We start from the raw sequence: 14546 nt of genomic DNA, 5'->3' as shown, positions 1-14546 counted from the left end.
ATCATTCATTTTACCGTGAAGAAAATTAGTACTCAAACCTGGTTGATAATCCAGGATTCTTGTGGCAAGAGAGTAACATAATGTATATAAAAATGTTTTATAAACTCTATACACCATACTCTATGCATTTAAAAAATGACTATTTGTCTTCTGAGTAGTATGTTTGAGAGTTATTCCAGAGATGCTGCCATTACTCAAAATGTTTTAAATCTCTTCTTTAAAATTGTCATTTGAGGCAGTTCAGATTGTCACTGTATAGTCACATGTCGTTTTTATCAGTAAAGGTATTATCCAGGGCTCAGACATTCATCTCAGATTTGATCTTAAATGTCTTGAAAAGCAGAAACCATGTCTGTCTTGCTCCTTGCTCCTGGTATACTGCCTGCCACTGATTATACACCTAATAATTATTTGTTCAATGAATTTTTTAATAAAAGATCAAACCAACCCTCAGATAATGATAATTTGCTTTGACTGGTAGGCAAAGGCTCTAAAATCATTTTTCAAAGAGAATTTCCTAAATAAAATTATTTTCCAGTTGTAACATCATTGTTGGAATAAGTTCAAGGTTATTAATTAGAAGGGGACAACAATCGTTGTATTTATATGTTAGTATTCTGGCTGACCTGTTTGCACTATCAAATTTATTTGTATCTCACCTTACAAAGTATGAGGCAGATTGAAACAACTTCAACAAAAAGAAACCTATAATAACAAAAACGTTAATAAAAAGCATATTACTATAATCATGTGTTAGATATGCACAGCAAAAAGCAGCCCACAGGGTGAGTTCCTTATGTGCGGTTAGCCAAGGAGTGACAGTAAGTAACAAGAAATAGAGAACAAATGAGACTCACCCAGTCTCAAGCACATGTCTGCATGCCATCTGGCCCTTGTTCCTTGCTGAGTAAAAGAGTTACTTACAGCCAGTAAGAATGCAGTCATAAGGAAACATTCTGGGGTGACTGGGGTGACGACATTCCCAGATTGATAATAAGTACACAGGAAGAGAGACATTTGCAGGTGTCATGATAACCACATCATCACTGCTGTTGCCACTAACAGGTAAAGTTAGCTCTAAACATTCTGTGTGACATATCAAAGTGAGAACGGTCCCTCTCTAGTGGACTAATATTTTAATTTGTTTGAAGAAGAAAGATGAGCAGATGACCTAGGGGGCAGGCATAGTAATCACAAAGCAGAACTGCCCACCTTTTCCACAAGTGAGTTACTCTCAGGCGAGTCTAAGAATAGTGATTTTACAATAGTTTAAAAATGCACTAAGTGTACACAGATACACACAGAATCGAATTCACACCACAAAAACATGAACTACCTGCCATATTTCAACTACTTCCAGTCTAAAGCATCTTGACCAGGAGAGGATAAGTTTACATATTTAATGAATCCTGCTGGGATCAGGGTTTGCATTAGTAATTGCTTAGGGAACATGTTTACTTGTTCTTTTTACTGCTCCCTGAAACATCAGATTAAGAAATTTGAAGCAGGTCCAGCTAAAAGCATAGCAAAATGTGGCACCTCATAAGAATGAAACTTCAGAGTGTTAAGAAGAAGAAGTTGAGAATGCTGAATTTCTCACCAGGCCACCAGCTCACTCATTTGGGGCCACTCAGGTTTTGATGAGATCCACAGCATGGGTATCATCCACGATGTGTGGCATCCACGAGAACAAAAGTCACTTTTATCCCAGAAATAAGAGCTATTTAAATGTCATAGCTAAAAGAAGGAAGTGTTACTTGAATTCTGAAGTGGCTGAATATTCGAACTGAGTTTTTAGCTAAGAAGGTAATGTCAAAGACAAAGGCTCTGTTACCATCCACAGAGAATTTATGATCCAGCATTATTCCCTGAAATTCCGTCCCAAGCCCTAGCCCCAATACCAGCTTTCAGTACAATCTCCATGGTGCATTGGGAGTAACCTTCTGAACTGCAAACTTGATTGTATAACTATTCAGATTACAATTATTTTATTTACTCTTTTTAAAATTATACTTTAAGTGCTGTAATACATGTGCAGAATGTGCAGGTTTGTTACATAGGTATATATGTGGCAAGGTGGTTTGCTGCACCCATCAACCTGTCATCTACCTTAAATGTTTCTCCTAATGCTATCTCTCCCCTAGCTCCCCTAGCCCTCCACCATGTTACAAAGTCTGACTTTTAAACATAACAGTGATTTTTAGAAAACTGGCTCTTATGTTTTCAACTTTATCTTCTACTGCTCCTCTATGTACATCCTGAACTCTAGCCATAAAAAGTTGAAGTCTCCAGAATCTAGGGTTCTAGCATGTTCACTTACACAACTGTTTTTACATAACTGTTCTCTCTGAGGAATATGCACTTCCTTCCACTTTTCTGGAAAACTACTATTCATTTAAGACAGAGACTCATCTCTTTGAAGTGCTTTCTGCCATCATTCTCACTTTTACCCCAGGACCATGCAGACTCAGGTACTACTATATGCAATTCTATAAAGTATAGAGTGTTTTGAACAACATTGACTTTGCCATTTTGACTTTGACGGTATTTTGACCCCAATGGAATAATCACCTTGATATTTAATTCCAAAGGGACAAAGCAGAAGAGTATACATTCAACTCACCTATAACTCCAGGGCTATTCTCCAGTCACTCCACAGGAAAACAAGCTGCTTGAATGAGGTGTGGCTTCAATCACTTTATTAGTCTGCTAAGGCAACCATAACAAAATACAACAGACTGGATGGCTTCAACAACAGAAATTTATTTTCTCACAGTTCTGGATGTTAGGCGGCCATGTTCAAGGTTCTAGATGATTCGCTTCCTGGCTTGTAGAAGTCTTTCTTGTCTCCATGGCTTCGTATGTCATCATATGGCTTTTTTTTTTTCCCCCTGTGGGTGTGTGATGGGGAGTGGGGAGAGATACCACTCTCTGATAGTTCCTTTTATAAAGACATTAATCCTGTCAAATCAGAGCCCACCCTTATGACCACATTTAGCCTTAATTTACATCCTTAGAGGTCTCATTTTTAAATACTGCTACACTGGGGATTAGGCCTTCAACACATGAATTTTGAGGGAACAAAACCTTCAGTTCATTACAACCACCTTATGTTCTCAAAATCTAACAAGTCTTTGTAATGACTGTAAACATTTGTGATATTATTAAATGCTATACCACATGAAGGGAGAATGAAGAAACTGGCTAATCCATTAGTTAATCAAAAGTACTTTTTTGTGTGTGCACCATGTGCAAATCCCTATTATAGAACATGTCAGTGTTATTGAGGAATGCATAAAAAAATAATTTAATTGTAATTTAAACACAAATAAGTACCAAATAAGTGGTACTAATAGTAAGCAACTATAGGATAAAACAAAAAAGTATTAAATTTGGAGTCAGCAAACATGGGTTCAAAATCCAGTTTCAACACTTACCATCTACGTGACCTTAAGCAAGTTGTTTAACATCTTTAAACTTCAGCTACCTTGCCCATAACACAGTTGCAGAATACCTAACTGAGGAATCAAGTGAGATAGAATATGTAAATTCACTTTGGAAATGCTAACACTGCATATAAGAAGAGTGTGACCAACCATTCATAGGAGAGACTCCTTTGACAGGATCCTTGATCTCTTCTCTCTTCTCAAATGGAAAAGGCAGCTCTTCTTCAGTGCATTGACTCCCAATAAGGCAGGCCTTACAGGATTAACCACATTTCTACATACCTAATTATCATCACCCTCAAAACTCAATATTTTATGCTGGTGCCGCACCAGAAAAAGAAGAGTTCTTGCTTCTTTTTTATATTTGCTGTCTTGCATGGAAGAGAACCAGCATACTTTAATTCTGAATCATAAAGAAGTTGTGGTAAAAGTAGAATGAGAAATTCTGTGCAAGAAAATGCCATGTGAGTTACTTGAAGGCTCCATGCACTCTTGTCGGAACACTCAAGCATTAAATATGTTAAGGTTAAGGCTGGCATGGCCAAGAGTGATTTGAACATGGAGGTCACCACATAGTGAATGTTCTTATTAAAGATCGATGAAATACGTCATCATGTGCTATCAGCAAATAGAGAACTGTCTGTCAATAATGAAATATTATCTTAGGAGTCAGCATCAGGAGAGAAAATTGACCTCGATCAACTGTTAATTATCGTTTCACCTTCCAATCAGTAACTATCAGATCACATTCCTAAATCTTAAGTAAGTGTGTGGTATTTGCAGAATTTGTGGCAGCAAATGGAGTCCAGGTGGAGCTGCATAGGAAAAACAAGAAAAATGGCTCCTCACCAGAAACAAGAGAGGAGCATGGGAGGACAGATTCAGACACCCCAGGCTCCCAAACCCCCTGTTGTGAAGTAGATTGTGTGTGTATGTGTGTGCGCACACCACGTAAGCACACGTTATTTATTTTTAAACAGTCTCACTTTATACTGAACTGACAATGCTCTTTATTTTCATTATGTGTTAAAGAAAAGAATTAAGGGGTGGAAAGAAAAGAATTGTGAGAGACATTGCTTTGATTCATTCAAAGCTAGGCTCCAGGGTTGGCTTTGTATTTATTTAATATATCAAAAAGCAACAAAACATCACAGCCAAAGAAATAGACACTCAAAACTTAAATTGAAAACGTAATTCTGAAGCATCATGGAATGACAAATATAGCATTTAAAATACATTATCTTCTTTCCGTTCCTTACAAATTCAAAGGTGGCAATGCATATTAAAAAAGATCTGCTTGAGCTACTAGTGAAGTTCCACAGTGAAAGCATGCAGGGGCACTCCCAGCTTCAGGAAAAGTAAGTTGCTTGTCCAGTCCCTGAGTGGTCAGCACCTGCTTTACAAATCTCTTAAACATCTGGCTCCAAGATCTTCACATAGGAGTCCACACAGGCGGAGACATATTTCTTTTTCTTCTTAATCACGCACCTTTTAAGATTCATAATTTGGGATGAGCAAAAGCCTCGGCAGGAGGTGGGGATGAATTAAAAACCATAAAATTGATGCTATCACTCTGATTGACATACCAGTAGTGCAGCATACATTTCCTGTTTGTCAGGAATGAAAGGTGTTCACATTCTGTAATAATACCTAATAATGTTTTGGAAAGACAAACTGCTGTCTTACACATTTTACCAGGATGGAATTTTTTCCTCTTTCTGTCAGCACTGAAGTCAGAAGCTAGAGTGTACATTACAACCCTATATAAAGGATGACCTAGATATTTAATAGCTGCAACTATTCTGGTCCATTACCTGGACCTCCCCAGGTCTCCGATGCTATATTCTAGCATGCCTGAAATCACCATTACACGTTAAGACTAATTCAGGGAAGCATCCAGGGAGCTAGATGTCCAGGAATGCCATAATAAACTTCAGAGAATGAGTATTCTTTTCTCCCTATAGCTGTCTCATCACAGAATTGGCCAACCCTCTACCTCTTAGAGGTCTGCCCGACAATTAACATTTTGTGCAGGGTAGTAAAGACAATCTTGCACAAATGGATCAGGAGACCTGACTTCCTCTAGCTGCCATGTCACTGACCATCTAAGCAAGTCAGTCATTTAAATTTCTACACCTCAATGTCCTCACATTTAAAATAGATTCTTCTATTTGCCTTGACTTCTTGAGGGGTTGTTGAAAAATAAAAGCAAAATTACAGCTTTATAACTTGCATGCATCCTCTGTCATGTATATCACAAATATGATTATATATTTGTTAAATAAAGAATTTGGAGAATATTTAAAATAATCTATTCTGGGGCAATAATATGGCAAAAGGATGAGGAAGAATCAATGAGGTACTAGATTTTATATGACAGGGTAACATCCAAAAAAAATCAAATGTAGTTATAGCCATTCAAGAATTATTCTTATGGTAAAGTTTTAGCCAAAGATGTATACCTCAACTTACTGCCCTGTTATTACTGTTTACATCCCTATGGAGTATCAACTGTAGATACTGACTACTAGCATTTCAAACATTAAAATACTATTTTGGGGAAAAAAAGAATAAAGAGAAAAGATTAAATAAATCTGAAAATTTTCAGAGGAAAATAGAATGGGTATGTTTGTACTAAATGTTTTAATGACACATTTTTACATTTTCATCTCTTGGATCCTGTTATTTCCACAGAAGATTTCAAGAAAATAAATGCAAGATTAGTGCTACAATCATTGCCTAACAATACCAAGTTTCAAGTGTCAGGCACTGCAGCCTGAAAAACCCTTTGTCTCTGGAATTATAAACACAGACTTAGATGATTTGGGAAGCCTATGGAAAATTGACCCAAATGAAAAAGGGGAAATGTTTTGTAAACCCTGCTTTTGTAATAATACTATTGCAAAGGGATCAAAGTGCTTTTGAATACAATTTATTACTGTTGTTTTTACTAAATCAAATAAAGGTTTTAAGCAAAAACAGGTTTCAAGCCTTCTGCTTATGATTGCACTTCGTGAGACTTGACAATGCTTATCTCTGTGTAATTTTTAAAATCTATGTTTGGTAAAAAGAAAAGGCATTTCTCCCAATTCTTCAAAGTTACTTCTAATAAAATCTGCTCATTGATGCCCATGCTTACAGATACAGTGAAAGGGAAGTTCAGGAAAGTCACTCCGCTACACCCAATTGGTCCCTACTAAAACTTGCAGAAGTTATAAGGAAACTTACTTAGGATTTGAGGTCATTTAAATCGTGGCCTGACTTAATTTTATATTCACTAAAAGTGAAGCTAAAAACAGAATGCATGGATCATGTCCTCATAACCTTCAAGTGGCAACCCATAGACTGCTGTCTGTTTCTTGAGTTAGATCGACAAGAACTGGAAAGAAAGCATTAGCAAAAGGGATCTTGAATGCTATCAGCTGAAATCTACCTAAATCCCCCAGCAAAATATAATTGGAAAAAAATAAGAGATTCACCTCTTAGTTCGAGTCATTGAGATCTTGAAGGTTAGGTTAAGCAATATCCATCCCTCTATTTGCTAAATTACCCAAATGTGGCTATAAAAAATAACATTAAGTATTCAGGCCAAAGGTATTTATCAGAAGGATATGATTTACATGGCTATGTACCTCATGGAAAGCCTCACAGAAAAATATAGGTACAAATATGCATAAATCATATTTATATACTTTCTATAAAATTAGACTGGCATTAATTAAATGGCAGAAAAGGCAATGAGAGCATTGTTTGGAGGGTAGCTTGTTCCAAGTTCTGATTATAACTTGCTTCCCAAAGAAGGAGCCGCCTACAGCTTAGAAGACAGATGAGAAGATCATCATCGCAGATTTGCTGTGAACAGCTCTGCTCAGCTCTGTCCCTGCCAGACTTGGGGCCACACACACCCTTCCAAGATGGCTAAAGAAGATTCTCAGAGAGATCACTCTCTTCTTGCTTCAGATTTGGCAAGGGCAGAGTGTGGTCTTAACTTTGGAAAACTTGAAATCTGTAGAGCTGGCAACTGCTCTCAATAGCAAAGTTGTCACCATCCTCATCATCACACCTACAATGTACTGAGCACTCTCTATGTGCTAGGCACAAAATGCTTTGCATTATCTCATCCTATCTTCACAATTATCCCATGAAGCAAATACTATAATTGCCCACATTTCAGGAAAGAAGAAACTGACACCAAAACTTGCCCGTTATTACAGAGATGGTGACAGTTGGCACCTGAATTCAAGACAACCACACTCTTCTAGAATCTTAACTTATAACCATCAGAGTAGCTTAATCAAACAGCCCATGGATTTGACTTTTTAAAACTCCACTTCCACTTATAAAGCTATTCCCATTTATTTGTTAATTATATAATACACGAACACATATATGTATCCCCCACAGAGTGCAAAGAACTGGGTTAAGCGCTGGGAAGTAAGCAATGAACAAGACATGTTCTCTATCCATGTGAAGCATACATTCTATCATATATCCCACATAACATAGCCTCATTTTTTTTTCTCACTAATCCTGTTCTTTTCTGCTCCTATTACCTGATAGTTTCCAAGATGACTTTCAGTAGCTGGGCAAAATGTTGGCACTACCACAATTCTTATGAAGTTAGTAAATAACAACTTGGCCCCTCCCTAATTTTTGCCTCTCTTTTCAATTTCTCAGACTTCATGTCTGTTATCATTCAGATATCCCCTGTCTTCTGGTTGTCCATAGTAACCCACTACTATATCCCTCTTCCTCACCCATGCCAAGCCAGACCTGCCCTCAACTCTACTGTCTCATATATCTCTACTTTTGTCCTTCATACCTTCCACATCCAAACCTCAGGGTTAATCTTAGCTCCCATTCTTCTCCTTAGAGAGCAGCCCTGATATGTTGTGGGAAATGACCAAAGAAAAACTCTTACATGTTACACCAGGAAAGATCTGTTTCTGGTAAGTCACAAATTTTATTTTCTCAAATTTTCTTTGGTGGGTTTTCCCTTAGAATCATTCTCTCATGTGGTAGTCATATTCGGTAGAACTTATTACAGGTACATATGGACTAAATGTGTTCCTAGGGGCTGGTGAGCGATGTTAAACAGTGGGTAATATGCTTTGAATTCCAACCAACCAAACTACAAGTGACCTTCTGGCAAAGTCAACCTAAGTAACATATTCCTGTCTTCACTATTACTAAAAATAAACAGTGAAAAGGAGTAAAAAAATAAGTTAAAAATGTATTAGTCTTTAGCATTAGAGTAATAGGAATACATAGTAATAAATGCAATGTAGAAAAAGAGCTAATTTAAATTTAGGGATGGCAGTGGTGGAAGTTGCCCACATTTGACAACTTCTACATTTGACAAAAGACAAATGTTTCTAGCATGAAGGATTCTCAGGTCAACAGAGAAACCCTGAATGTAAAGGATATTCAAGAACCTCCCCAACATGACCCCAATTTTTCCATGAGCTTATAAGACTCATGAAGGTAAAGAACACATCTGATTTTGCTTAACATTATGCCAGCATCACTTAGTACATGGCCTGAGACCTAGTCAGCACTTAATAAATGATTACTGAATGAAGAAATGTCATCCTATACTTATCTCCAGCCACCCCTGCATCAGCAGAACCCTCTGTTGACCAGAAATCCCTACACAAGACTGGATTTTGACATGTATACTTTTCCCTCAGGGAGCAATCTCTGCCTATATATTACCTTTTTTTTCCCTTCTAGAACTGTTGAAATGAGTCTTTAAGGCCAACTTCAAAAATTGTATCTGTTATGACTCCCCTGGAATGGGACCTGTGAGTGAGATGCTGGTGCTTGTGGCATCTCAGGGTAAGTAGGTGGATGTCTGTCTCTCCCTTGGGCTGACAGAGTCCTGGGCTTTGTTGAGGGATTGGGAAAGTGCTTCTTGCCTACTCTAGATCCAGGAGCTGAGCATGGACCAGCCCAGAGGTTCTGATCCCCTGGGGGTTACCTTTGCACCAAGGATAGGGACAGCAGCCAGCGGGAAGGGGAGATTGACTTCTGCACAGTGCCAGGACCCACCTTATTTTGCACTGGAGCCCTAAAAATTATGAAGCTGGTCTTGGACCTGAAGAAGAAACCATTGTATTGTCCCTTGAGAATACATTTCAATCCCTCCCTTAGTTGTAGAGGAACTCTCTAAAGGCTAAGGGTCCATCGCTCATCATCTCAGCCTCTGATTTTGCACAGCACTCTCTCTCAGGAGACATTGCATAAAAGTGTGTTGAACCAACTTGATGACTTGATAAAGAGAAGCATCGTTTTATTTTACACAAAAATGTAGATAATCCCATATTCAAATTTACCTGGATGGATCAGAAAATGGACTAAATAACACAAATTCTTGTTCGTTTTTCTCTGAGACTATCATTCATCTTATTCAAGAGGAAATTTTACAGATTGACCACACTGCTTATAAATGCTTTTCTTCATATTAATAGAAAAGCTTTGGAATCTAGGCTTGTAAGCTCATTCTGGAATATTGTCTTCTACAAAGAATTGAGTAGTGTTCAAATATAATTGCGATTAAATTATTCACTCATCATCTTCCAACTACTTACTATGTGCGAGGTATAATAGTGGGTACTGTTAAGAGCTGATCTCTCCATTTAGTCTTCAACTTGGCCCTGACCCAAATCACTGCAGACAGTTGCCCACCTGAAGGGGCAAATGGGAGCTGAAGTCCAGCCTTCACTCTGTTTGCCAAGCCATATACCCTAGCGTGAGATTGCCTGTGTCTACCCAGGGGAAGTGGTATTTTTTTTTTTTTCTAATTGTAACAAAGTCTCTTATGGGCTAAAGACTGTCTTGGCCCTGCTTCTCCTTCCACACACACCTCCTAAACTGCACTTGGCCCATCTGTGATTTCTTTTCCCTTTCCAGAGTCATTGCTGTTCTGTTGAACATCCTTTCTGTTGCATGAAAATGCCAAAGTAGAGGAAAAAGAGCACACCATGTGATTTCCCCAGGGCCAACATTTCCCCAGGGATGGTTCTGACTGAGGGGACATAAAAACAAGCAGTTTAACACTAACAGATATCCTGTCCAAATTCTCTTTTTATAGCACAATGTAGCTGTATTAAATACATAACAAGTAAAGTGAGAATTGAATGTGAATTATGAAGCAGAATTATAGTCATGATATGTGAACTAAACATGAAAAGAATCAGAACCTCTTATTATATTTTATTGGCAATAGTTTTGCCAAATAGGTAGTTACTTTTGAAAGATGGCATCTCTTTGAAATTAACTCTCAACTTCTAGCAAACATTTAGATGTCTCGACACTCCTTAGTCAACTAAGAGTGATTATTTTTATTGCTACAAGCCATATATGTTTGTTTTGAAGAACATGATATTAATCATGATTAAATTGTGTAGGCTGAAAAATACCTGTTACCTGCAAAAAAAAAAAAAAAATGCAACACAGCTGTAAAAATGTTGGCCAACCTGTAAAAATTTGTGTGGATTTTCTAGCAAACTAGCAATGAAAATTCTGAAATTTATATCTAGTCTTATGAGAATCTTCAAAGGTTTCTCTCAAAGGGAAGAATAGGTCAATTAGTTTACTATTTCAAATAGATATTGCCTTATCGGTATACAAATCATACCGACATTGTCCATTTGAACTGTTTAATTGTGACAACTCTGAGGCATTACTGGGTAAAGCAAAACATTCTGCTCCTATTACCTCTCTGATCTGTCCTCAAATGGGATTATACCTATGTTTCTAAGGCAGAGAAAGCAACTTGGGGTGAATCCTACCAGCCTCTGCTATGGACTGAATTGTTCCCACCTCACCCCACATTCATATGTTGAAGCCCTAACTTGCCACGTGACTATATTTGGAGATAGAGCCTTTAAGGAGATGATTAAGATTGAATGAGGTCATACAGGTAGGTCTCTGATCCCATAGGACTGGTGCCCTTATGAGAAGACAATGAGACACCAGAGCCTTCTGTCTGCCATGTGAGAACACAGTGAGAAGGTGGCCATTTGCAAACCAGGAAAAGATCCCTCACCAGAACCTGACCAGGCTGGCACCCCGACCTCAGACTTCTATTCTCCAGAACTGTGAGAAAATAAATTTCCATCATTTAAACCACCCAGTCTACAGTATTTTGCTATGACAGCCAAAGAATACAGGCCCTCAAGCAAACTAACTAAAATAGTATCTATTATTAACATTTTGGTAAATATGTATAAAGAAGTAAGAAATGTTTTATAAGAATTTTTTAATTTTTATAATTTTATGACTGTGAATAAAAACATCTTTAAAAATTGACTCATTTTTATTGATCTGTAATAAACATTCTAAGAAAACTGGTGTTCATGCTATGCAACCCTAGCTTCAAAAGACTTACTCTTGCCTCCTGCCAATAAGATTATTGCTCTGAAATTTCTCCTAATAACAGAAAATCCCAGAATTACCACTCTTCAAGTTCCAACATAAATGCTGCTGCTTCTCTTAAATTTTTCACATTCTCTGCTCTAGTCTCCCTCTTCTGCACTACCACAGTACTTAATTTAAATATGTAATTTATCATATTTCACCTTGTAATTTCCTTGACTTTTGCATATGCCTGCTCCTCCACTAGGGGACATAGATCTTGAGAGCAAGGGTCATGCTATCCATTTTAGATTTCTCTAATGTCCACCGTGATGTTTTGTCAGTAGTGAGTATATATTGGTAGATGTGTGAAAGAATGAATTAATTATTGAATGAATGGACGGATAAATGAAGAAACTGACTATTTATTTATTTATTTATTTACCATTTTGTCTCATGTATCTTCATAGCATCTGTGAGAATTGCCTTTTCACCATCATGCCTCCCCTTGATGGCGCACTTATGAAAGAAAAAGTGTTAATAAAAAGAGAAATGGAGAAACCTTTAGTTGCAATGCCTCTGATTTTTTAGGCATAGTACTAGTATAAATTATTTAATTCTTACTACTTTGCATTTCACGTTCTCCATTTTACTGATAAGAAAACTGAGGCTCTGTGAGGTTAAAAATACATCCATATTCATGCAGTTGCCAAAAAAGAAAAGCTACAATGAAAGCATGATGCTAAAATCCAAGCCATATCTTGTATTTCCTTCTCAATGACCTTCTCTTAACTTTTTCCTCAGAGTTCTGAAGAAAGTGAAAAAGATGTGTAGATATTTTCTGAGGCCATTTAACATGGCCATCTTCCTGCATCGGACTTGGAGGGGGAGGCGTTCTCTATTTCTCAGTGATTTTCACTTCCTTGCCACTGCAAGACAATATCAATCTCGGTTTCCTCTGTAACGTCAGGAGAGGTACCCTTAGCTCCCCTAAATTATAGTAACAACTGAACCAAACCTTTGATGCCTCTGAAGGTCTGATATCTCAGAGGGCTCCAGGGGTGCAAAGGAGTCAACTTCCTCCCAATCTGATGTTGTTCCTGATGCCATTCCCTGAAGTATAAAATTTGAAGGCAGAACATAACTTGAGATTCAGGCAAATTTGAATTATGTTTCAGATCTGTCACTTATTAACTATGTATACTTTAATCTGTCTCAGTTTCCACATTAAATAATGGTCATGAATTCAGACATATCTGAATATATAGAAAAGGCTGGGAGGACAGATCCCAGGGTTAATTTACATTGGGGATGGAAAAGTCCCTTCGTGAGTATGGCAGAGACTGGCTAAATATTCACCAATCACATTTTTCTTCCTGAGCACTTAGGAAAACTACATTTCCCAGTCTCCTTTGCAGTTAAGCCTGGGGCCCTGTCATGGGAGTAATGTTCACCACATCCAGTCATGGCCACAAAATGTGTCATGTGATCTTCCTCATTCTTTGTTAGCCAGACAGCTAAATACAGATGATACAGCAGAAAACTCTGCAGAGGCCCTAGAAAATAATTTCACCACAAGATGGAAGAATTGGGATTCCAGAATCATGGAATGGAAAGCTGCCAGAAGAAAAACCTTTAGTGGGTGAAGTCACTAAGATTTTAAGGTTGTTTTGTTATAGCACCTGGCACTAATTACCCTAATACAATTTCTCAGGAGTCAGAGAATCTAAGTCTAGGGTAAAAATAATGGGTGGTCCAAAGAGAAAAACTATGATTTGTTCTTCCACAACTAATGAGCATTGCTCAGAGTATTGTCTGAGTATTGCTTTCTTTCCTTCCCCATCACCACTCTCCCACACTCGGCTGGTACTAATGCCACAACTAGCAGAGGCCAACCTATCGTAAAGACCCTTCTCATTAGAGACTCCACAGCATGCTGATAATACAAAGCAGTACTGCTTTGTGGTCTGCATAACAGAAGAGAAGATGGAAAATATTTCCCCACTTTAACAAGAAATTGTTGGAGAGTAGAACAGAGGAGCGGTAACATGTCAGAAGCAAAGAGTGTCACACTAGTTACCGAGGATGCAGGCAGCCCAGTCAGATGTGAGGAGACCAGAGCAAACTAAAATCTCTAGAGGGTTCAGCCTTCCCAGACACCCCCATAGTTAGTTGGGCAGAATTATGCTAGAAGAGGTCAGGTTTTAGTACCCATTTTCTTCCCTTCCACATTTCCCTTTTATGTTGAACTTCCCTCATTAAAAGCATCCTGACTTTTCAACTAAGGCTTTTGAGTAGCACAATGATATTGCACCTCCCTATAAAGGAGAATACTGGAATTACATGTTGAGTGAGGAACATGCTGAGAGTTGCTGTCCATCCTCCAGTGAACTGTGTGATAATCCTGTTAACCTTCCTATCAGGAGGTCATTAAACAATTTTGAAAGCTGTTTCCTCTCACATCATAACTGGATGCAAAATCTGATCTAGTATTTTTAATATAGGCCGTTTGGCTGCACAGACTTCAATAACAGTCCTTCACCTGTTTTATATGATCTGTTCTTGTACTCCCGTCAGTTCAGTTACTGAGTGCCTTTGTAGCCTTTCTCTCAGTTTAGGTATTGTCCTGTGTTTTTTCTTTGTTCCCTATTTCAACATTTAATGCATTTTCTTTCAGTAGTATAGCATGCCTTCTCCAGTTCCTTTTGATGCCTTGTTCATCACTTGCGCCAACCCATTTTT

General features: G+C 37.9%; 1 long non-coding RNA gene across 1 annotated transcript; it reads left to right on the top strand.

Moving 5' to 3' along the window:
• Positions 1 to 8155: 8155 nt before the first annotated feature.
• Positions 8156 to 12330, top strand: LOC114678847 (uncharacterized). The gene is made up of 3 exons (XR_003730428.2): positions 8156 to 8395; positions 9180 to 9284; positions 11391 to 12330. It is a non-coding gene; the product is annotated as an uncharacterized LOC114678847 (long non-coding RNA).
• The last annotated feature ends 2216 nt before the right edge of the window (positions 12331 to 14546 follow it).

Source organism: Macaca mulatta, chromosome 6 (assembly GCF_049350105.2).
Source record: "Macaca mulatta isolate MMU2019108-1 chromosome 6, T2T-MMU8v2.0, whole genome shotgun sequence".
NCBI lineage: Eukaryota > Metazoa > Chordata > Mammalia > Primates > Cercopithecidae > Macaca > Macaca mulatta.
Note: the sequence above shows the minus strand (reverse complement) of the source record. Positions and strands in the feature narration are given on the sequence as shown.